Source organism: Bos javanicus, chromosome 3 (genome assembly GCF_032452875.1).
Source record: "Bos javanicus breed banteng chromosome 3, ARS-OSU_banteng_1.0, whole genome shotgun sequence".
In the NCBI taxonomy this organism is placed as follows: Eukaryota; Metazoa; Chordata; class Mammalia; order Artiodactyla; family Bovidae; genus Bos; species Bos javanicus.
The window spans coordinates 113,597,616-113,623,071 of NC_083870.1; the positions used below are offsets into that span (position 1 = coordinate 113,597,616).

Below are 25,456 nucleotides of genomic sequence, written 5' to 3' on the forward strand. Positions count from 1 at the left end.
AAACTTATTTTTCTCTAAAGGTGATTATTCCAAAGTCAGGCACCAGCCTCCAAAAAGGCATTGGACAAAGCTGCATTCCTATAGTGCAAAGGTGAGGTGGGCTCAATCAAGAAAAGAATTAACCCAAGGGTCCAAGGTTACAAACACTGAGGCTACTACTTACATTTCTATACACCCATTATATCAGTCAATACACTGCCAAGGACACAGTAGGTAAGGAGTATGGAGACTTAGCAGCAAACATTGGCCCAATAAGTGAAAAAACCTTTCACCAAAACAATTTCTAATCAGTCTTTTAACTACTCAAAGGAATCTGTGTTTAGACAGTTTAGAACATCTCCTGCCTCTCACAGTTGGGAGGCTCTGAACAATCACATGTGGCCGGAAAAACCTATTCAGGCAGGCTAGAGGATTTCCAAAGGAGTTTGTAGGTTGAAACACTGTCACACCCAGGAATTATTAACTGGAACTGTAAGCTAACTCTTTTTTTCAGAGAGAGGTAGTGGGGGACAGCCCCCCGTAAAGTCAGAGGTGTAGGTGAAAGCACAAAGCAGAAAGTAGGCAGACTCTGGTTTTGGGGGTAGATGCTTGAGAATTTCCAGGGGGACTCCTGAGGCTTGATCCCGCCTGCGTATGCCGAGCCTCCTTCCTCATGACCTTTGTCATGGGCGGAGCTCCTCACGCTGGCTCCCGGCAGTGATAGAATTCCAGTTGAGCTATTCCAGATCCTGAAAGATGATGCCGTGGAAAGTCCTGCACTCAATATGCAACATGCACTCAATATGCAATATGCTGGCTCCCGGCAAGTGTATTTTCTAGAATTAACTGCATTGGCTCAAATCTTCACTCCCATTTTCCTAGCTGAATGACCTTGACTGGGTGAGTTAACCATGAAGAAAGTGAAAGTCGCTCAGTCATGTTCGACTCTTTGTGACCCCATGGACTGACTGTACAGTCCATGGAATTTTCCAGGCCAGAATACTGGAGTGGGCAGCCATTCCCTTCTCCAGGGGATCTTCCCAACCCAGGGATTGAACCTAGGTCTCCTGCATTGCAAGCAGATTCTTTACCAGCTGAGCCACAAAAGGGAAGCCCAGAGTTAACCATTCTGACCTTAATATTGTCACTGTGAGCACACAAATATTGTCTATTATCATTACTTAAAATATGCGCAGCAGGAAAAGTTGTGTCATTTGGAGGCATTTAGGTATGTTTCTGCCAAATGAAAGATCACTTACCCTGAAATTCTCAAACGTTATACATGGTAAGCACACTCTTATCATTTTTGTTCCAACTAAATTGATTTTGCTTTGAGATTTTGTCAGTCTTATTTATTTGGTATGTTTTATCCTTAGATGTGACTCCTTTAAATGTTTATGGAAATTTTTTTCACAATAGGAAAGATAAAATTTGTAATATTTTTGTTTCTTCTCCTTCTTAAGGTTTATGATGGGTTGAAATATTTTATGGGTCCCCTCAAAGAAATAACTTTTGGATTTGCTCATTCTTTTTACTATTTTTGTTTTCTGTTACATTAATTGCAGCTTATTGTTTTTGTTGATGATATCATCTTGTTTCCTTTGTTTTACTTTATAGTTGTTTTTCTAATTTCTTATGTAAGCATTAAGTTCCTTTATGTTTTCTTAATAATGAAGAACTGAAGGTCATAGATAAAACATTCTCCCCATTCCTTAGATTTTGGTATAAACTGCTCTCATTTTCTTTTTTTTAACTTAAATGCATGTTTTTTATTTCTTCTTTGAGTCAGTGAGTAGTTTTTAAAAATGAGATTGTTTCCAAACTCCCATATAGTTAACATTTGTTGCATCCATCTTTCTGTTATCTTTTGCAATTATTTTGAATTATAATCAGAGAATGTTTCTTGTGGAGTCACTACTTTAAAAAATGTTAATAGATTCCTTTATAGTCTAGTACAGAATAGTCCAATGCAAGTCACATACGTAACTGAGAGCTTTTTAGTAGATATATTTAAAAAAAGCAAAAAGAGGGTTAAAATTAATTTTAATTATATATTTTACTGAATCAAATATATAAAAATACTAACCTTTAAACATATACTCAATATAAAAAATTTTCAGGTACTTGTTTGTCTTTGTTTCTTTCAGTTTTATTGAGATATAGTTGACATGCTTCCCTGGAGGTTCAGATGGTAAAGACTCCTCCTGCAGTGCAGGAGACCCGAGTTCCATCCGTGGGTCGGGAAAATCCCTTGGAGAAGGAAATGGCTACCCGCTCCAGTATTCTTGCCTGGTGAATTCCATGCACAAAGAAGCCTGGTGGGCTACAGTCCATGGGGCTGCAAAGAGTCAGACATGACTGAACAACTCACACTTTTGCTTGTCATTTTCCTGTAGAAGCTTACGGTGGACAGCAGAATGATTTGACTTACCTAGATCATGAGACGTTTACTAAAACAAATTTAGTGATCACCCGTTATCTCACATAGACAAAAAATTAAAGGAGTTAATGTTGTTAATTCTTTCTGGAGTTATTTCTCCAGTGATCTCCAGTACCATATTGGGCACCTACCAACCTGAGGAGTTCATCTTTCAGTGTCCTATCTTTTTGCCTTTTCATACTGTTCATGGGGTTCTCAAGGCAAGAATACTGAAGTGGTTTGCCATTCCCCTCTCCAGTGGACCACATTCTGTCCGACCTCTCCACCATGACCCGCAGTCTTGGGTGGCCCCACACAGCATGGCTTAGTTTCACTGAGTCAGACAAGGCTGTGGTCCATGTGATCAGATTGGCTAGTTGTCTGTGATTGTGGTTTCAGTCTGTCTGCCCTCTGATGTCCTCTCTCAGCGCCTACTGTCTTACTTGGGTTTCTCTTACCTTGGACATGGGGTATCTCTTCACGGCTGCTCCAGCAAAGCACAGCTGCCTCCCCTGACCTTGGATGCGGGGTAGCTCCTCGCAGCTGCTCCTGCGCTCAACATTCAGAAAACTAAGATCACGGCATTCTCCCATCACTTCATGGCAAACAGATGGGGAATCAGTGGAAACAATGGCTTACATTATTTTAGGGGGGCTTCCAAAATCATTGCAGACGGTGATTGCAGCCATGAAATTAAAAGACACCTTACTCCTTGGAAGGAAAGTTATGATCAACCTAGACAGCATATTAAAAAGCAGAGACATAACTTTGCCAACAAAGGTCCATCTAGTCAAGGCTATGGTTTTTCCAGTAGTCACATACGGATGTGAGAGTTGGACTATAAAGAAAGCTGAGTGCCGAAGAACTGATGGTTTTGAACTGTAGTGTTGAGAATACTCTTGAGAGTCCCTTGGACTGCAAGGAGATCCAACCAGTCCATCCTAAAGGAGATCAGTCCTGGATGTTCATTGGAAGGACTGATGTTGAAGCTGAAACTCTAATACTTTGGCCACCTGATGGGAAGAGCTGACTCATTGGAAAAGACCCTGATTCTGGGAAAGATTGAGGGCAGGAGGAGAAGGATACGACAGAGGATGAAATGGTTGGATGGCATCACTGACTCAATGGACATGGCTTGGGTAGACTCTGGGAGCTGGTGATGGACAAGGAGGCCTGGCGTGCTGTGGTTCATGGGGTCGCAAAGAGTCAGACATGACTGAGCGACTGAACTGATACTGCTGCTGCTGCTGCTGCTAAGTCGCTTCATTCGTGTCCGACTCTGTGCGACCCCATAGACGGCAGCTCACCAGGCTCCCCTGTCCCTGGGATTCTCCAGGCAAGAACACTGGAGTCGGTTGCCATTTCCTTCTCCAATGCATGAAAGTGAAAAGTGAAAGTGAATGTTGTTAATTACATCCCTAGTGTTTATTTCTCTTATAGCTCCACATCTGCACCCTTAGACTGCCTTCACCCAGTCCCCATCCCCGCGTCTCCTGCCTCTGGTAGCCACAGATCTGGTTTCTCTCTCTCTGAGTTTCTTGCTTGTTTTTGTAGTATGGTTGGCCTGCAGCACTGTTTGCTCCTATTATGCAACTTAGAGTTTCAATACTTTGATACAGTTAAAATAATCACCACAATAAACCCAGCTATGATATTCATCATAGAAATGTATTACATAACTACTGACTGTATTTCACACACTCCTTTCATACCTGTGACATTTATTTTGCAGCCGAAAGTTTGTATTTTAATCCCCCTCAGCCTTCTCTCTCCTCTCACTCTCCTGCTTTTTGTCAACTACCTGTTTGTTCTCTATGAGTCTGTTTCTGTTCACTTGCTTTGCCTTTTATTTTTCTTGTATAAGTGAAATCATGCAGTATTTGTCTTTCCCTGACTTACTTCACTAAGCGTGATACCCTCTGGGTCCATTCATGTTGTCACAAACGACAAGATTCCTTTCTTTCTTATGGCCGAGCAATATTCAGTAGCCAGTATTTTCGACTGTAGTAAACGAGGCTGCAATGAACATAGGGGTGTATATATCTTTTCTAATTAATGTTTTTTGGCGTATGTTTTGGATAAATACCCAGGAGTGGAGTTGCTGGATGATATGACAGTTTTGTTTTTAACTTTTTGAGAAACGCTGTACTGTTTTCCATAGTGACTGCAACAATTTACATTGCCCACAATACTGCCCTAGAGTTCCTCTTTCTTGACATCCTCGCCGACCTTTGTTATTTATTGTCTTTTTGATAATAGCCATTCTGACAGGTGTGAGGTGATAGTTCATTGTTGTTTGATTTGCATTTCTCTCATGATTAGTGATGTTGAGCATCCTTGCACGTGCCTGTTGGCCATTTGTATGTCTTCTCTGGAAACATGTCTCTTTAAGTCTCAGTCCATTTTTAATCATGTTGTTTTTTTTTTTTTTTGGTTGGTATTGACTTGGAGTTCTTTGTGTCTTTTGGATATTAACCTATTATCAGATATATTATTTGCAAATGTCTTCTTCCATTCAGAAAGTGGCCTTTCCCTTTTGTTAGTAATTTTCTTTGCTGTTCAAAAGATTTTAGTTTGATAAAGTCCCATTCGTTTATTTTACTTTTGTCTCTCTTGTCTGAGGAATCATATCCAAAAAAATGTAATAGTAATATTAATAGTAATATTTAAAAAGTTAAAGAGGTTACTGCCTTATGTCTTCTACCCGAAGTTTTATGGCTTTAAGTCTTTAATCTATTTTGAATTTATTTTTGTTCATAGTGTGAGAGAGCAATCCAGTTTGATTCTTTTGCATGCAGCTGCCAAGTTTTCCCAATACCATTTACTGAAGAGGCTGTCTTTCCCCCATTGTATATTATTACCTCCTTTGTCGTAGATCAGCTGCAGTATAGATCTGAAGTTATTTCTGCCGTATATTCTGTTCCACTGATACATGTGTGTTTCTGTAGGACCTTACTGCTTGGATCACTGTAGTTTTGTAGCATAGTTTTAAACCAGGAAGTGTGATTCCTTTAGTCTGACTCTTTTTGAAAAAACTGAAGTATAGTTAATTTGAACAATGTTGTGTTAGTTTCTGTCATACAGCAAAGTTATTGAGATATATATTCTTTTTCATTACAGATTATTACAAGGTATTGAATATAGCTCCCTTTGCTGTACATGCTAAGTCACTTCAGTCGTGTCCGACTCTGTGCGACCCCATAGATGGCAGCCCACCAGGCTCCCCCATCCCTGGGATTCTGTACATAGGAACTTGCTATTTATCTCTTTTATGTATAGTGATATGTAGCTGTTAATCTCAAGATCCTAATTTAACTCTCCCCTCTCTTTCCCTTTTGGTAACCAAAAACTTCTTTTCTATGCCTGTGAGTCTGTTTCTTTTGAAAAATAAGTTTATTTGTATCATTTTTTTAGAGTCCATGTATAAGTGATACCACATGATATGTGTCTTTATCTGATTGTTTCACTTAGTATGATAATCTCTAAGGCCTATCCATGTTGCTGCTCCAGTTCTGTTCTTTTTTCTCAAGATTTTTTTGGTTATTCAGTCTTTTATGCTTCCATAAAAATTTTAGAATTATTTTTTCTTGTTCTTTGAAAAATGCCATTGGTGTTTTGATAGATACTGTGTTGAATCTATAGCTTGCCTTGGGTAGTATGGTCACTTTAATGTTAATTCTTTTAATCCATGTATCCACAGTGTATCTTTTTATTTGTTTGTGTCATCTTCAATGTCTTTCATCAGTGTCTTATAGTTCCCAGAGTATAGGTCTTTAACCTTCTTATATTTATTCCTAGGTGTTACATTCTTTTTGATATGATTGAAAATAGAATGGTAATATTATTAATAATTTCTTTTCCTGATAGTTCACTCTCAGTGTATAGAAATGCAGTAGATTTCTGTATAATAATTTTGTATGCCTTCAGTCAGTTCAGTTCAGTTCAGTTGCTCAGTAGTCTCCGACTCTTTGCCACCTCATGAATCACAGCACACCAGGCCTCCCTGTCCATCACCAACTCCTGGAGTTCACTCAGACTCATGTCCATCGAGTCGGTGATGCCATCCAGCCATCTCATCCTCTGTCGTCCCCTTCTCCTCCTGCCCCCAATCCCTCCCAGCATCAGAGTCTTTTCCAATGAGTCAACTCTTTGCATGAGGTGGCCAAAGTACTGGAGTTTCAGCTTTAGCATCATTCCTTCCAAAGAAATCCCAGGGCTGATCTCCTTCAGAATGGAGTGGTTGGATCTCCTTGCAGTCCATGGGACTCTCAAGAGTCTTCTCCAACACCACAGTTCAAAAGCATCAATTCTTTGGTGCTCAGCTTTCTTCACAGTCCAACTCTCACATCCATATATGACCACTGGAAAAACCATAGCCTTGACTAGACGGACCTTTGTTGGCAAAGTAATGTCTCTGCTTTTGAATATGCTATCTAGGTTTGTCATAACTTTCTGTCCAAGGAGTAAGCGTCTTTTAATTTCATGGCTGCCATCACCATCTGCAGTGATTTTGGCCTTAACATTACTGAATTCACTGATGAGTTCTAGTAGTTTTTGGTGGTGATTTTAGGATTTTCTATGTGTAGTGCATATCATGTAATCTGTGAAAAGTGACAATTTTACTTCATTCTGTCAACACCAATCGTGGAGCTCATGTCATCCTGCTGGAGGGTGGGTGAGGCCCAGGAGCACTGGTAGGCAATTCTAGGTCCCAGGTGGCTGAGAGCTCAGGAGATTCTAAGGTAGCTGGTCACTAGTGGATGGGTCTGTGTCTCCACTCAATCAGCCCTTTTACATGAGGCATCCTTGTACTGGTGTTGACAGGGTGATGGGTGGGGCTGGGTCCTGATACTATTGATCTAGAGAGAGAGGATTTCAAAATGGCACTAGCCAGCACAGTGGCATCGTTAGAACTGAGCTCCCCCAAAACAGTTGGCGCCCATATTTATATCCCAGAATGACCTCTGTCTCCTGCCTCTCTGAGAGGCTGTTTAAGATCAGCAGGTGGGTCTGACCAGGCTCCTTTCTGATTGCTGCTTCTTCCCTGGTCCCTAGAGTATGTGAGATTTTGTGTGCACGCTTTGAGAGTGGAGTCTCTATATCCTACAGCCCCTGGCTGTCCTGAAAGTAAGCCCCACTGGCCTTCCAAGCCCAACATTCTGGAAACCCTTCTTCCCATTTCAGGACCCCCAGGCTAGGAAGCCCAATGTGGGCTCATATCCCTCACTCCTGAGGGAGAACCTCTGCAATACTAATTAACTCCCATTTGTGGATCGTCCACCGTGGGGTGTGGGTCTTGATTATACCATATCTTCAGTTCATTTCAGTCGCTCAGTTATGTCCGACTCTTTGTGACCCCATGGACTGCAGCATGCCAGGCCTCCCTGTCCATCACCAACCCCCAGAGTTTACCCAAACTTGTGTCCATTGAGTCGGTGATGACATCCAACCATCTCATCCTCTGTTGTCCCCTTCTCCTCTTGCCTTCAATCTTCCCCAGAATCAAACTTTTTTTCAGTGAGTCAGTTCTTCACATCAGGTGGCCAAAGTATTGGAGTTTCGACTTCAACATCAGTCCTTCCAATGAACACTCAGGACTGATCTCCTTTAGGATGGACTGGTTGGATCTCCTTTCAGTCCAAGGGACTCTCAAGAGTCTTCTCCAACACCGCAGTTCAAAAGCATCAATTCTTCGGCTCTCAGCTTTCTTTATAGTCCAACTCTCACAACCATACGTGGCTACTGGAAAAACCATAGCCTTGACTAGACGGACCTTTTTTGGAAAAGTAACATCTCTGCTTTTTAATATGCTGTCTAGGTTGGAGAAGGAAATGGCAGCCCACTCCAGTGTTCTTGCCTGGAGAATCCCAGGGACGGGGGAGCCTGGTGGGCTGCTGTCTATGGGGTCGCACAGAGTCGGAAACGACTGAAGTGACCTAGCATAGGTTGGTCATAATTTTCCTTCCAAGGAGTAAGCATCTTTTAATTTCATGGCTGCAGTCATCATCTGCAGTGATTTTGGAGCCCAGAAAAATAAAGTCAGCCACTGTTTCCCCATCTATTTGCCATGAAGTGAAAGTGAAAGTCACTCAGTTATGTCCAACTCTTTGTGACCCCATGGACTATACAGTTCATGGAATTCTCCAGGCCAGAATACTGCATGGGTAGCCTTTCCCTTCTTCAGGGGATCTTCCCAACCCAGGGATCGAATCCAGGTCTCCTGCATTGCAGGCGGATTCTTAATCAGCTGAGCCACCAGGGAAGCCCAAGAATACTGGAGTGGGTAGCCTATCCCTTCTCCAGTGGGTCTTCTGAACCCCGGAATCGAACCAGAGTCTCTACAAATCTTGTGGTTCCTTCTTTATGTACTTAGTTGTGGAAGATCTTTTCAGCTAGTCTTTGGTGTTTCACATCAGTATTTGCTCTATAAGTTGTAATATTGGTGAGCCTGTAAGAGGAAATGAGCCCAAGGTCTTCCCAGTCCAACATCTTGGCCAGTTTCCTCAATATAAAATTATTGAGATACTTCAGAATTAAAAATTTCATACTAATCCTCAAGACCTGGTATGTCTTTTACACATACAGCACATAGCAATTTGGACTCTACACATTCCAAGTACTCAATACTCGTACATAGTCAGTGGCTACTATGTGAGACAGCATACGATCAGTGTTTGTAAACATTCCATATGTAAACCTAAAGAGGTATATTAAAATTTTTCTATTAAGAAAAGCTCAGTGTGCCCAATTCAGAAAATAATACCTAAAAATATCCCCCCATTTAACTGAATTTTTCTCAAATTACATTTGGAAGTTTTACTAGTTTTCCTTTAAATATATAGCTTTTAGATTGTTGCACATAGGTTTATGACTGTTGTGTTTTCTTCATAAAATTTTCTTTTTAATGCTTAATTGTGGTAAAACATCCCTAACATAAGATTTACCATTTTAACCACATTTAAGTGTACAGTTTGCTGCTGCTGCCGCTAAGTCACTTCAGTCATGTCCGACTCTGTGCGACCCCAGTACGGCAGCCCACCAGGCTCCCCTGTCCCTGGGATTCTCCAGGCAAGAACACTGGAGTGGGTTGCCATTTCCTTCTCCAATGCATGAAAGTGAAAAGTGAAAGCGAAGTCGCTCAGTCGTGTCTGACTCTTAGCGACCCCATGGACTGCAGCCCACTAGGCTCCTCCATCCATGGGACTTTCCAAGCAAGAGTACTGGAGTGGGGTGCCATTGCCTTCTCCGAGTGTGCAGTTTAGTAGTGTTAATTACAGTCATATTGTTGTGCAACCAATTTCCATAACTCTTCGTCTTGAAAAACTGAAACTCTCTACCCCTTAAACTACATCTCTCCATTTCTCCCACCTCACAGTCCCTGGAAACCACCATTTTACTTTCTGTGCCTATGAATTTGAGCGCTCTAGATACCTAATATAAGTGGAATTGTACAATATTTTTCTTTTTGCTACTGGCCTTTTCACTTGGCATCATGTTCTCTGGATTCATTCATGTTGTCATATATATTCTTAGAATTTCTTTCCTTTTTAAGGCTGAAATATATTTCATTGTATAAATGAGGCACAGTTTGCTTATCTGTTTATCTGCCAATGAACATGGTTGGCTTTCACCTTTAGGCTATTGGGGATAATGCTGCTGAACATGGATGTACAAATCCCTCTTTAAGACTCTGTTTTCGATGCTTTTGTGCATGTACTAAGAAGTGGAATGGCTGGATCATCTGGTATTTAAGTTTTTGAGGAGCTGCCATTCTGTTTTGACAGTGGCTACAGCAATTTACATTCCCATCAACAGTACACGAGGGTTCCAATTTTTCCACATTTTTTTCCTTGTTTTCTGTTTTGTTTGTTTTATGATTGCCATCATAATGGTGTGAGGAGACATCTCATTGTAGCTTTGATCTGCATTTCCCTAATGATTATGTTAAGCATCTTTTCAATGCTTATTGGTTATTTGCACATATTCTTTTGAGAAATGTCTAAGTTGTTTGTCTATTTTGAATCAGGTCTTTTTGCCCATGTTGAGTTCCATGAGTTCTCCATATATTCTGGATGTTAATCCTGTATCAAACATATTTGTAAATGTTTTCTTTCACTCTATGGTGTGCCTTTTTGGTTTTGGCTTCTCTGGTGGCTCAGATAGTAAAGAATCTGCCTGCAATGCGGGAGACTGGGATTCAATCCCTGGGTTGGAAAGATCCCCTGGGGAAGGGAATGGCAACCCACTCCAGTATTCTTGCCTGGAGAATCCCCTGGACAGAGGAGCCTGGTGGGCTACCATCCATGGGGTCGCAAAGAGTCGGACACGACTGAGCGACTAACACAAGAAGTTCATACATAAACGCTTATATCTGTATCTCAAGTTTGAATGTATTCTAGCAACTCTGTGCTTTCACTCTGTTGTTAATATCATTTGATGCACACATTTAAAATTTTTCATGAAGTCCAGTTTTTAATTTTTTATTAGCTATTCTTTGGTGTAATTTCAAGAAATCTTTGCCAAATGTTGTGTTGTCTTCTCATATGTCTAGTTTGAAGAGTTTTATAGCTCTGGTCTTACATTTAGGTCTTTGATTTTGAGTTGAACTTACATGTGGCATTGGGCTTCCCTGGTGGCTCAGTGGTAAAGGATATGCCTGTCAATGCAGCAGACACAGGTTCAATCTCTGGGTCAGGAAGATCCCTGGAGAAGGGAATGGCAACCCACTCTAGTATTCTTCCCTAGGAAATTCCATGGACAGAAGAGCCTGGTGGGGTTTCAAAAGAGTCCAACACGAATTAGCAATTAAACAAATATAAAATAATATATGGCGTTAGTAAGAGTCCAATTTCATTGCTTACATTCAGACACCCAGTTTTCCCAGCACCATTTGTTGAAAAGATGGTCCCTACTGAATACTGGGGAGAAGGCAATGGCACCCCACTCCAGTACTCTTGCCTGGAAAATCCCATGGGCGGAGGAGCCTGGAGGGCTGCAGTCCATGGGGTCACTGAGGGTCGGACACAACTGAGCGACTTCACTTTCACTTTCCACCTTCATGCATTAGAGAAGGAAATGGCAACCCACTCCAGTGTTCTTGCCTGGAGAATCCCAGGGACTGGAAAGCCTGGTGCACTGCCGTCTATGGGGTTGCAGAGTTGGACACGACCAAAGTGACTTAGCAGCAGCAGCATTGAATATTGTGCAGCCTTGCCCAAAATAACTTGACCATATATGTGAAGTCTATCTGGATTTAAAAGTTGTTTGAGAGCATTAATCTGATAGGAGTCACTCCTATTAGAAACCAGAAATGCTTCTAGGTGAATTTTTGGGGTCATATTACAAATTTCAGTGAGATTTGACTTGGTCTATCATTTTATCTATACCTTAATTTGGTGCAAAATCAAGAGTTAGAGTGTTCATTCTTCCCAGGAATGATGTTGTATGCCTCTTCATTTATTTTATTCTAGTGTAGATTTAAAGCTCTAACTGGACCAGAGAAAATACCATCAGTTTCCAATCCCCCAAGTGCACTGTGTAGCCTTAGTTGGCTTAGTATATGTGTTACTTTGAATGGCAAGGATGGGACAGCCGATCACATTTTTGCTGGTTTAGGGCTGGGCAGCCCAAGAAGCCCTCCCACATCGTCCCCAGGGCAGACGGGACACGGAGATGCCGTATCCTGCTGAGCACACGTGAGCATCAGTCTCTGTAGCAGGGCCGCCTCATGGGCCCGCGATGCAAGCAGTCGCACAGGCCCCGCCTCAGAAGGGTCCCACAAATTCAGGAGCCCCTCTGTTTTGGAGGAATCTATCCTTATCAGGACTCAACACTGTAACTGACCTTGGAGAAAAATCTGCACATAAACAATAAGATATAATAAAAGCCCAGATTAAGGTACACCCCAGTCCCTAAACAGAGTAGCAGAAGACTGACGCCTTCAGCATCAGAAGAGGATTCAGAGAGAGAGGTTGGGGGCAAGGGACAGCTCCCTGATGTCCTGGGTGTGCATATCTTCGGGACTTGTGCTTTCTGACCCCACTGTGTCATTGCTAAGTGTTGCCTTGCCCATCGATGCTTTAGATAACAGCAACTCTTATTCCAGGAAGTTAATACAGATGTTTCAAACATCACTTCTGTTGTCTTCATCAGGAATTTCATCAGATATTTCCATATACGACAGCTCCTCCAACAGACTCTCCCCCTAAACAGTGGAAGAGGTGTCTCAGTGTGGAAGAGGAACAAAAAGACAATCAGGTTCCCTCCTGCTGAGAGAAAGCTGTCTCAGCGATGTTGTATGTTTCCCTGGAAGTGAACAATGAAGGGCTCCTTGTTCACCCATCAATCAGGGGAAAGAGTTTAAAGAGTTCTCAGATAAGGTCACATGCACCAGAGGTTTTGGGTGGGGACTGGGACAGAGGTGACTTCTGAGAGTTCAGTCCAGCCCTGTAGAGTGTGCTTAGCAGAGAGGCAGAAGGTGATCAAAGGGAATGTGCCCACGCAGCCTTGCTTTGGAAATTGGATGACAAACATTTCAGTGATCTAGAATGCTCCCTACCGGGAGCAGCAGAGTCAGAGGAGATTTTCCAAGAGAAGGGAGGAAGGGACTTTCCTAGGGTGAAATCAGAGGTGATTAAACCCAGGCATGGACTTATCCTGTAATGATTAATGTATGGGTGGCAAACTGCCCTCCAATGCCATGCCATTTTGCTTAAGTGACTTGATGATAAGATAAAGGGAACAAATATAGGTGGCACAGCTCAACCGGAGACTCAGTAGCTTTTGGTTTGTGTGGAGATGGCCCTGGGACTGCAGCTTCCGTGGCAGGTGCTGGCTGGACTCCTGCTCTGTCTGTGCATCAAGCGATAACCAAGTCTGAGAATATGCTGGTGGTCCCCATGGAGGGCAGCCACTCGCTTAAGCATGCAGGGAGGCCATTAATGAGCTCCAGGCCCAAGGCCACCGAGCAGTGGTTGTTCCTCTGCAGGTGAATATACACACCCAGGCAGAGCGCTTTTTCACCACGAAAATCTGTGTGATTCCTGACACACAGGAAGAATATGATTCTCTCATGAGGGGTCATGTTCACCTGCTTTTTGAAAGAGGATGTTTTTTAGCACTGTTTCTGGGAGCTACGGTGTCTGTAACGACTGTTTGCTCTCTGTAAGGTCTTTTAAGGTATTCCAAGGACCTGATCAGGCACTCGAATGCCAGTCCCTTTGATGCAGTTTTAAGGGACCCTATGTACTGTGGCGGGGCTGTCTTGCCGATCCAGTTCACAGCAAGAACTGTTCCGCTGTATCTCACTTGCGCAATGTTTGTTGAACCTGTGGTAGGCAAGGCACCAGCTAAGAGGCTGGAATAAGACTCAAGAAGCCGTGGAAACAGCAGACGCGTTTCTTCTCTCCTGGCTGGCACAGCAGCCATAGCAGCAGACACACTATATTGTCTCCTCTCGTAGCTGACCCGATGGACACAGCCATGAGGCTTTAGGTGGAGCTCAGTCAGGTACACCGCACAAAGTAGCCCAGGACCAAGCAAGTACCTCCTGAGGCGCATGCTCAGTGCTAGACAACACGCTTAGCTGTTCAGTTCAGTTCAGTTCTCTCGCTCAGTCATGTCCGACTCTTTGCGACCCCACGGACTGCAGGAGGCCAGGCCTCCCTGTCCATCACCAACTCCTGGAGTTTACTCAAACTCGTGTCCATCAGGTCGGTGATGCCAGCCAACCATCTCATCCTCTGTCTCCTCCTTCTCTTGCCCTCAATCTTTCCCAGCATCAGGGTCTTTTCCAGTGAGTCACCTCTTTGTACCAGGTGGCCAAAGTATTGGAGTTTCAGCTTCAGCATCAGTCCTTCCTAAAGGTGCCATCCTGGCTGATTAGCTGTTTTCCCCACAGGGGCTGGCTAAGTACCTGTTGATTTCTGCTGTATTTATTTATTCATTTATTGTGTTCCCTCTGTGTGACTTAGATGTTGAGGGCACAGCATGCCCAAACCCTTTCTCATGCATTCCTAGGTTGTTAACAATGAATTCAGACCGCATGACATTCTTCCAAAGGGTCAAGAGCATGCTCTACCCTCTGAGCCTGAAGTACATTTGCCAGGTTTCTGTCATTCCTTATGCACGTATGGCCTCTGAGCTTCTTCAGAGAGAGGTGTCACGGCGGGGAGATTCTTGCCTCTGGATCCATGTGGTTGTTCAGAGGAAACTTTGTGATGGACTATCCACGGCCCATCATGCCCAACATGGTATTCACTGGGGGCATCAACTGTGCCAACAGGAAACCATTATCTCAGGTCTGTACTGCTGCTTTTATTCAATCAGTGTTCCAAGTGGAGCACATGTTTTTAAAATTAATTAATTAATTACTTTTTTTTTTTTTTTGCCATGTTGCAGTGCCTGTGGGATCCTAGTTCCTCAACCAGGATTTGAACCTGGGCCCTTGGCAACGATGGCTTGAGTCCTAACCACTGCCTTGCCTGGGAGTTCCCAAGTGAAACATACTTTTTATAAATATCTTACTTCCAGGTGCTTAATATATATTGATCTTTCTAAAAGTTCCTACCTCACATTCTCCTTCTAACAGTCTCTGTTGTGAATTGTTAAAGTGCCTGCAGTAGTGTGGTAAAGTTTGTGATGGTCTCTGAGAGGAGTGACAGTCAGGGATGAGGGTCTGCAATAGAACTGATAAGCGATGGTGTTTGTTATTCGCCTGTGATTGCACTTTTTTGTAGGCACTGTTGTAACCATTGTCCGATTTTCTCCAGCTGAGTAGGAAGGAGCACGTTTGTTGAGCTGAGAATCCATCCATCAGGAGTTTTTGCCTGAGAGTGTTCCGTAGAAGGAGGAAAGAATAGCAGATGGCATTTGTTGAACTGATACTGGTTTTGTCTTGGAAAGGATTGTGGTTGCAGGAGACCTAAACACCAAAAAGAATCTGAAATTTCAGAGAGCTAGAGTAAGTGGAAGTGAGATAATACCGGAGAGAGAAGTCGAGGTCTCCGTGATCAGAGAAAGGAATAATTGAGCCCAACTTCTCAGAGATGGAGCTGTGCTGACCAGAAGTCTTCTGGCCAGGACTTGGTGTCTGGAGTAAAATGTGGTGATGTACGGGGCTGGATTGCGTGTCATATAGGTCTTCAAGGTGGGACACTGAGGTCATCAAAAAGTAGTGGTGGGGGCTGGAAGGAGGTAAACTGTGAATGCAGTGAAGGTGGGGGCAGTGATGCTGAGAACTGAGTCTCAAAGTGGAAAGATTTGACCTCACCTCCAAATCTGCCCCGGCCCTGACCACTCCACCCCAAGTTTCCATCATGGGAACTACGGCTTTCCTCACAGTTTCACAGTCTTCTCATGTTAACTCTGGATATTTGGGTTTAATTGAAATAGGACTCTTGGGGGCAGGATTTGTTTCTTAATCCACTGAGTTAGCCGTTTGTTTGTTTTTTTGCTGACCTTGTGTCTCATGTACTTAATTTATATTAACTTCCATGACTTTAGGTCTCTTATAGCTTTTGTATTCTTCAATTGTGGGAGATCTTTTTATTGCTGATTCAGTGTCATTACTGGTAATTGGTTTGTTAATATTTTCTATTTCTTCCTGGTTCAGTCTTGGGATGTAGTCCATTTCTAAGAATCTGTCCATGTCTTCTAATTGTTCATTTTATTGGCATATAACTGTTCACAGTAATCTCTTATGGTCCTTTATATGTTTTGTGTGTTTCTTGGGACTTCGTCTTTCTCATTTTGGCTTTTATTTACCTGGACTTCCTTTCTTTTTGATGACTCTGACTGAAAGTTTATCAACTTTATTTTTTCAAAGAATCAGTTCTTTGTTTCATTGATCTTTTAAATTTCTGGCTTAAGCTTTATGATTTTTTTTTCTTTATATTCTTCTGGATTTTGGTTATTCTTTTTAGTTACTTTGGGTGTAAGTTTAGGTTATTTCAGATTTTTCTTATTTCATGATCTATGCTTGTATGGCTAAAAACGTTCCTTTTAGAACTACTTTTACTGTTTCCCATAGATTTTGGATTATCACGTTTTCATTTTTATTTGTCTTGAGGTATTTGTTTAATTTCTTCAATGACCCACTGACTGTGACACATTGTTTTGCCTCCATGCGTTTCTGCAGCTTTTTTTGTAGTTCAGTTTTAGTTTCATAACATCATGGTTGGAAAAGATGTTTGATGTGATTTCAGTATTCTTGAGTTTAGTGACACTTGATCTGTGTGATTTACCAAGACTGATATACCATATACACTTGAAAAGAATGTGTGTTTTGCTGCTTTTGATGGAATGTTTTGCATATATCTATTAAGCCTAACTGGTCTAATGTGTTGTTTAGGACCAGTGTTTCTGTATTGGTTTTCTGTCTGAATGCTGTGTCCACTGATGTATGTGGGATTTTAAATCACCCTAATATTGTTGTTTACTGTCACCTTGTCTTTTTATGTCTGTTAATACTTGCCATTTGTATTTAAGTGCTCCTATGTTGAGGCCACATATGTCTGCATATGTATCTAATGGTGGCCCACTGGTAGGTTAATCCGGATCCTGGAGTCCCTGTCTGTAGAGCCCAGGTTTCCTGGAGCTGGTGTCAGTCTGCTGGAGGGTGGGGTGAGGTCCAGGGGTGTCCTGAGCTCGTGCTGGTGCACTGGTAGGTAAGTCCAGGTCCTGGGCACTGTGGTGCACGGGGCCTGGTCCTGGGCCTTCTGGTGGATGGGGCCAGGTCCCAGGTGGCTTGTTCTTAGAGGGTTAATGCAGCTGCCTACTAATGGATGGCTCTGTGTCTCCACTTAACTAGCTACTTGGCCTGGAGTATCCTAGTACTAGTGCTGACTAACTGATGGGTGAGGCTGTGTCCCGATGTTAATAAGGTAGAGGATGATCCAAACGGCACTTGCTGGCACAGTATCATCGTGACTGAAGCTCTCCAGAATTGCCCACTGGCTTTAGAGGAATCCATCCAGAACAGGACTTAGGTCTGTAACTGACCTTGGAGAAAAATCTGAACATAAACTCCAAGATGTAATAAAGGCCCAGATAAGTAAAGGCCCCAGTCCCTAAATAGAGTAGTGAAAGATTGGCACCTTTAGCAGCATAAAAGGAATTCAGAGACCCTCCTCTGAGGCCAGGGGATGGCTCCCTCCTGTCCTATGGTGTGTAGATCGTGAGGGCTGGCCCTAACTGGCGCCACTGTGTCATCGCTAAGAGTTCTCTTGCCCACTGGAACTTTCAGTTCAGTTCAGTTCAGTTGCTCAGTCGTGTCAGAATCTTCATGAGCCCATGGGCCACAGCACTCTAGGCCTCCCTGTCCATTACCAACTCCCGGAGATTACTCAAACTCATCTCCATTGAGTGGGTGATGCCGTCCAACCATCTCATCCTCTGTTGTCCCCTTCTCCTCCTGCCTTCAATCTTCCCAGCAATTATTTTATTCTAGTCTAGATGTGTATTTCTAACTGTAGCAGAGAAAACACCACACTCCTTGCCAATCCCGTAAGTGCACTGTGTACCCTCACTTGGTTCATAGTATCCATGTAGGTTGAGTGCCAAACACAGGGCAGCTTATCACAGTGAGGGAAGCCAGAAAGTTGTCCTGTAATCTGTATGACATGCAGTTAAGAGCCAGACAATTAACAGGGGTCACTGAGTTCTTAGTGAGTCAGTTCTTATCAGGTGGCCAAAGTATTGGAGTTTCAGCTTCAACATCAGTCCTTCCAATGAACACTCAGGACTGATCTCCTTTAGGCTGGACTGGTTGGATGTCCTTGCAGACTCTCAAGAGTCTTCTCCAACACCACAGTTCAAAAGCATCAATTCTTCTGCTCTCAGCTTTCTTTATAGTCCAACTCTCACATCCATTCATGACCACTGGAAAAACCATAGCCTTGACTAGACAGACCTTGGTTGACAAAATAATGTGTCTGTTTTTTAATATGCTGTCTAGGTTGGTCATAACTCTCCTTCCTAGGAGTAAGCGTCTTTTAATTTCACGGCTGCAGTCACCATCTGCAGTGATTTTGGAGCCCAGAAAAATAAAGTCAGCCACTGTTTTCACTGTTTCCCCATCTATTTGCCATGAAGTGATGGGACCGGATGCCATGATCTTAGTTTTCTGAATGTTGAGCTTTAAAGCCAACTTTTTCACTCTCTTCTTTCACTTTCATCAAGAGGCTTTTTAGTTCTTCACTTTCTGCCATAAGGGTGGTGTCATCTGCATATCTGAGGTTATTGATATTTCTCCCAGCAACCTAGATTCCAGCTTGTGCTTCCTCCAGCCCAGCGTTTCTCATGATGTACTCTGCATATAAGTTGAATAAGCAGGATGACAACATACAGCCTTGATGTACTCCTTTTCCTATTTGGAACCAGTCTGTTGTTCCATGTCCAGTTCTAACAGTTGCTTCCTGACCTGCATATAGGTTTCTCAAGAGGCAGGTCAGGTGGTCTGGGATTACCATCTCTTTCAGAATTTTCCAAAGTTTTTTGTGATCCACACAGTCAAAGGCTTTGGCATAGTCAATAAAGCAGAAATAGATGTTTTTCTGGAACTTTTTTGCTTTTTTGATGATGCAGCAGATGTTGACAATTTGATCTCTGGTTCCTCTGCCTTTTCTAAATCCAGTGTGAGCATCTGGAAGTTCATGGTTCACGTATTGCTGAAGCTTGGCTTGGAGAATTTTGAGTATTACTTTGCTAGGATGTGAGATGAGTGCAACTGTGTGGTAGTTTGAGCATTCTTTGGCTTTGCCTTTCTTTGGGATTGGAATGAAAACTGACCTTTTCCAGTCCTGTGGCCACTGCTGAGTTTTCCAAATTTGCTGGCATATTGAGAGCAACACTTTCACAGCATCATCTTTCAGGATTTGAAATAGCTCAACTGGAATTCCATCACCTCCACTAGCTTTGTTTGTAGAGATGCTTTCTAAGGCCCACTTGACTTCACATTCCAGGATGTCTGGCTCTAGGTCAGTGATCACACCATCGTGATTATCTGGGTCGTGAAGATCTTTTTGTATAGTTCTTCTGTGTATTCTTGCCACCTCTTCTTAATATCTTCTGCTTCTGTTAGGTCCATACCATTTCTGTCCTTTATCGAGCCCATCTTTGCATGAAATGTTCCCTTTGTATCTCTAATTTTCTTGAAGAGATCTCTAGTCTTTCCCATTCTATTGTTTTCCTCTATTTCTTTGCACTGATCGCTGAGGAAGGCTTTCTTATCTCTCCTTGCTATTCTTTGGAACTCTGCATTCAGATGCTTATATCTTTCCTTTTCTCCTTTGCTTTTCACTTCTCTTCTTTTCACAGCTATTTGTAAGGCCTCCCCAGACAGCCATTTTGCTTTTTTGCATTTCTTTTTCTTGGGGATGGTCTTGCTCCCTATCTCCTGTACAATGTCACGAACTTCCGTCCATAGTTCATCAGGCACTCTATCTATCAGATCTAATCCCTTAAATCTATTTCTCACTTCCACTGTATAATCATAAGGGATTTGATTTAGGTCATACCTGAATGGTTTAGTGGTTTCCCCCACTTTCTTAAATTTCAGTCTGAACTTGGCAATAAGGAGTTCATGATCTGAGCCACAGTCAGTTCCCAGTCTTGTTTTTTCTGACTATATAGAGCTTCTCCATCTTTGGCTGCAAAGAATATAATCAATCTGATTTTAGTGTTGGCCATCTGGTGATGTCCATGTGTTGAGTCTTCTCTTGTGTTGTTGGAAGAGGGTGTTTGCTATAACCAGTGTGTTCTCTTGGCAGAGCTCTATTAGCCTTTGCCCTGCTTCATTCTGTACTCCAAGGCCAAATTTGCCTGTTACTCCAGGTGTTTCTTGACTTCCTACTTTTGCATTCCAGTCCCCTATAATGAAAAGGACATCTTTTTTGGGTGTTAGTCCTAGAAGGTCTTGTAGGTCTTCATAGAACCATTCAACTTCAGCTTCTTCAGCGTTACTGGTTGGAACATAGGCTTGGATTACTGTGATATTGCATGGTTTGCCTTGGAAATGAACAGAGATCATTCTGTCGTTTTTGAGATTGCATCCAAGTACTGCATTTCAGACTCTTTTGTTGACTGTGATGGATACTCCATCTCTTCTAAGGGATTCCTGCCCATAGTAGTAGACATAATGGTCATCTGAGTTAAATTCACCCATTCCAGTCCATTTTAGTTCGCTGATTCCAAAAAATGTTGACGTTCACTCTTGCCATCTCCTGTTTGACCACTTTCAATTTGCCTTGATTCATGGACATGAACTTCCAGATGTTCAAGCTGGTTTTAGAAAAGGCAGAGGAACCAGAGATCAAATTGCCAACATCTGCTGGATCATAGAAAAAGCAAGAGAGTTCCAGAAAAACATCTATTTCTGCTTTATGACTATGGCAAAGCCTTTGACTGTGTGGATCACAATAAACTCTGGAAAATTCTGAAAGAGATGGGATCCCAGACCACCTGACCTGCCTCTTGAGAAACCTATATGCAGGTCAGGAAGCAACAGTTAGAAGTGGACATGGAACAACAGACTGGTTACAAATAGTGAAAGGAGTATGTCAAGGCTGTACATATTGTCACCCTGCTTATTTACCTTATATGCAGAGTACATCATGAGAAACGCTGGGCTGGAGGAAGCACAAGCTGGAATCTAGGTTGCTGGGAGAAATATCAATAACCTCAGACATGCAGATGACACCACCCTTACGGCAGAAAGTGAAGAACTAAAGAGCTTCTTGATGAAAGCGAAAGAAGAGAGTGAAAAAGTTGGCTTTAAAGCTCAACATTCAGAAAACTAAGATCATGGCATCTGGTCCCATCACTTTATGGCAAATAGATGGGGAAACAGTGGCTATTTTTCTGGGCTCCAAAATCACTGCAGATGGTGACTGCAGCCATGAAATTAAAAGACGCTTACTCCTAGGAAGGAAAGTTATGACCAACCTAGACAGCATATTAAAAAGCAGAGACATTACTTTGTCAACCAAGGTCCATCTAGTCAATGCTATGGTTTTTCCAGTGGTCATGTATGGATGTGAGAGTTGGACTACAAAGAAAACTGAGAGCAGAAGAATTGATGCTTTTGAACTGTGGTGTTGGAGAAGACTCTTGAGAGTCCCTTGGACTGCAAGGAGATCTAACCAGTCCATCCTAAAGGAGATCAGTCCTGGGTGTTCATTGGAAGGACTGATGTTGAAGCTGAAACTCCAATATTTTGGCCACCTGATGCACAGAGCTGACTCATTGGAAAACACCCTGATGCTGGGAAAGTTTGAAGGCGGGAGGAGAAGGGGACAACAGAGGATGAGATGGTTGGATGGCATCACTGACTCTTTGGACATGGCTTTGGGTGAACTCCGGGAGTTGGTGATGGTCAGCGAGGCCTGGCTCGCTGCGGTTCATGGGGTTGCAAAGATTTGGACACGACTGAGTGACTGAACTGAACTTAACTGAACATTCCAGGTTCCTATGCAATATTGCTCTTTACAGCATCGGACCTTGCTTCTATCTCCAGTCCCATCCACAACTGGGTGTTGTTTTTGCTTTGGCTCTGTCTCTTCATTCTTTCTGGAGTTATTTCTCCACTGATCTCCAGTAGCATATTGGGTGCCTACTGACCTGTGGAGTTCCTCTTTCAGTGTCCTATCATTTTGCCTTTTCATACTGTTTATGGGGTTCTCAAGGCAAGAATACTGAAGTGGTTTGCCATTCCCTTCTCCAGTGGACCATATTTTGTCACAACTCTCCACCAAGACCCATCCATCTTGGGTGGCCCTACAAGGCATGGCTTAGTTTTCATTGAGTTAGACAAGGCTGTGGTCCATGTGATTAGATTGGAGATAATCTTGAGAAGAGATTCTCCACGTCCCCCACCTCCAAGGTAAGGAGCAGTGGCTGCACTTTGCTGGAGCAGCCATGAAGAGACACCCCACATCCAAGCTAAGAGATACCCCAGTAAGATGGTAGGCACTGAGAGAGGGCATCAGCGGGCAGACAGACTGAAACCATAATCACAGAAACTAACCAATCTAATCACTGACACTTTAGATAACAGCAATTCTAATTCCATGAAGTGGAAACAGAATTAACCAACTCTTCAGCTCTCTTTCTTAAGGATCTCTCCAGATATGTGGATGTTTGACAGCTGTCCCAATAGACTCTTCCCTGAACATTGCAAGAGGTGTCTCAGTGTTGAACAGGAAAAAATGGACAGTGAGCATCCCCTATCTGCTAAGAGAAAGCTATCATAGCAATGTCATGTATTAATATCTCCCTGGAGGTGCTCTGAGTTCACTCATGAATAGGGAGAAAGAGTTTAAAGAGTTCCCAGATAAGGTCACATTCAGCAGAGGTTCTGGGTGGGGACTGGGGCAGAGGTGACTCCTCAGTGTTCAGTCCAGCCCCAGAGAAACGGTTAGCAGAGAGGTAGGAGGTGATCAAGGGAAAGGGCAGGCACAGCCTTACTTTGGGTCTTGGATGAAGAACAAGAGAGTGAACTAGAATGTTCCCCAGAGGAAGCAGTAGGTCAGAGGAGTTTTTCCAAGATAAGGGGGAGTGATCTTTTTTTGGGTGAAACCAGAGGTGATGAAACATGGGCATAGATTTATCTTGTAATGATTAATGTTCAGAGGGCTCAGCGCCTTCCAATGACATGCCATTTTGCTTAAGTGACTTGATGATAAGATAAATATATGGGAATAAATATAGGTGGCACAGCCCCACCAGCGACGGAGCACCTTCTGGTTTGTGCGGAGATGGCCCTGGGACTGCAGCTTCGGTGGCAGGTGCTGGCTGGACTCCTGCTCTGTCTGTGTGTCGGGCAATGGGCCGAGGCTGGGAAGGTGCTGGTGGTCCCCACGGAGGGCAGCCACTGGCTCAGCATGCAGGAGGCCGTGCAGGAGCTCCACGCCAGAGGTCACCAGGCAGTGGTCCTGTCTCCGGAGGTCAACGTTCACATCAAGGCAGAGGACTTTTTCACCATGAAAACCTATGCCATTCCATACACCCAGATGATTTTTATTACTTCCTGATGGGCAGTTTTAATATGTTTTTTGAGAGAGTGCATTTTTTAACACTGTTTTGGAAAACTATGACAGCTACGAAAAATCTGTCTTTGGCCTTTGAAAGGTCTTGTGAGGCACTGTTTTATAACAAGGACCTGATCAGAGACCTGAATGCCAGTTCCTTCGATGAGGTTTTAACGGACCCTATTTACCCCTGCAGGGCAGTGCTGGCTAAGTATCTGTCCATTCCTACTGTGTCTTTCTTGCGTTTCCTTCCCTGTGACTTAGATGTTGAGGGCGCAGCATGCCCAAACCCTTTCTCTTATGTTCCTAAGTTGTTAACAAGGAATTCAGATCACATGACGTTCTTCCAAAGGGTCAAGAACTTGCTCTACCCTCTGACCCTGAAGTACCTTTGCCATTTTTCTTTCACTCCTTATGCACATATGGCCTCTGAGCTTCTTCAGAGAGAGGTGTTGTTGGGGGAGATTTTTTGGCTCTGCATCTGCGTGGCTGTACAGAGGAGACTTTGTGATGGACAACCCATGGCAGATCATGCCCAATATGGTGTTCATTGGGGGTTTCAACTGTGGCAACAGGAAACCATTATCTCAGGTCTGTACTGCTGCTTTTGTTCAATCAGTGTTCCAAGTGGAACACATTATTTTCAATGAAAAAATTTTAAAAAAATTTATGCCATGCTTCACATCTTATGGGATCCTAGTTCACCCACCAGAGATTTAACCCAAGCCCTTGGCAGTAAACACTTGGAGTCCTAACCACTTGTCAACCAGGGAATTCCCAAGTGAAATGTATTTTTAGGAAACAACTTATTTCCAGCTTCTTTCTTATCTACTGTTCTTTCTAAAGAGTCTAACCTTCAAATTCTGGTAGTCTTTGGTGACATAAGTTGTTAAAATGCCTCAAGTAGTGTAGTAAAAGTTTGTGATGGTCTTTGAGGGGGCTTCCCTGTTAGTTCAGCTGGTAAAGAATCCACCTGCAATGCAGGAGACTCCAGTTTGATTCCTGGGTCAGGAAGATCTGATGGAGAAGGGATAGGCTAGCAATGCAGGAGACTCCAGTTTGATTCCTGGGTCAGAAAGATCTGATGGAGAAGGGATAGGCTACCCACTCTAGTATTCTGGGGCTTCCCTGGTGGATCAGATGGTAAAGAATCTGCCTGCAATGTGGGAGACCTGGGTTTGATCCCTGGGTTGGGAATACCGTCTGGAGAAGGGAACGGCCACCCACTTCAGTATTCTGGCCTGGAGATGTCCATGGACAGGCTACAGTCCTGACAGTCCATGGGGTGCAAAGAGTTGGACACGACTGAGCTAATTTCACTTTCCTTTCACTTTGAGAGGAAGGAGAGGCAGAGATTATGTTCAGTAACAGGTTGACAAGAAATGGTGTGAGTCCACCATGATTGTCCCTTGTAAAGGTACTGTTGTAACTGTTGTGCAACTTTCTTCAGCTTAGTAGGAGCAGAGAACTTGAGCTATGAATCCATCCATAAGGGATTTTACATTGAGGTCTTCAAATGAAGGATGAGAGAACTGGCAAAATATATTTATTGACCTGATAATTCTTAGTGGTTTTGTCTTGGAAGGGATTGAGGTGTGATCACAGGAAACCTAATACCCAGAGGAAACAAGTTTCAGAGAGGTCAAATAAATTAAGTGGAAATGAAATAATGCTGGACAGAGAAGTTGGGCTCTCTATGATCAGAGAAAGGAATAACAGATCCAGCTTTTCTGAGATGGAGCTGTGTTGACCAGAAGTCTTCTGACCAGGAGTTGGTGTCTGGAGAAAAATGTGGGGGTGTACAGAGCTAGATTGGGCTTTTCTAGTGGCTCAGCTGGTAAAGAATCCACCTGCAATGTGGGAGACCTCGGTTTGATCCCAAGATTGGGAAGATCCCTGGGAGAAGGGAAAGGCTACCCACTCCAGTTTTCTGGCCTGGGGAATTCCATGGACTGAGAAAAGAAGAGAAGCTAAAGGAAAAGGAGAAAAGGAAAGATATATCCATCTGAATGCTGAGTTTCAAAGAATAGCA

The 25,456-nt window shown here is 43.1% G+C and overlaps 1 protein-coding gene and 1 pseudogene across 2 annotated transcripts in view; both read left to right on the forward strand.

Moving 5' to 3' along the window:
- LOC133244906 (UDP-glucuronosyltransferase 1A1-like) overlaps positions 1–25,456 on the forward strand; it is a 143,181-nt gene that overhangs the window by 62,662 nt on the left and 55,063 nt on the right. The gene's annotated exons all lie outside the window — the stretch shown is intronic.
- LOC133244908 (UDP-glucuronosyltransferase 1A3-like) lies at positions 20,997–24,448 on the forward strand (annotated as a pseudogene).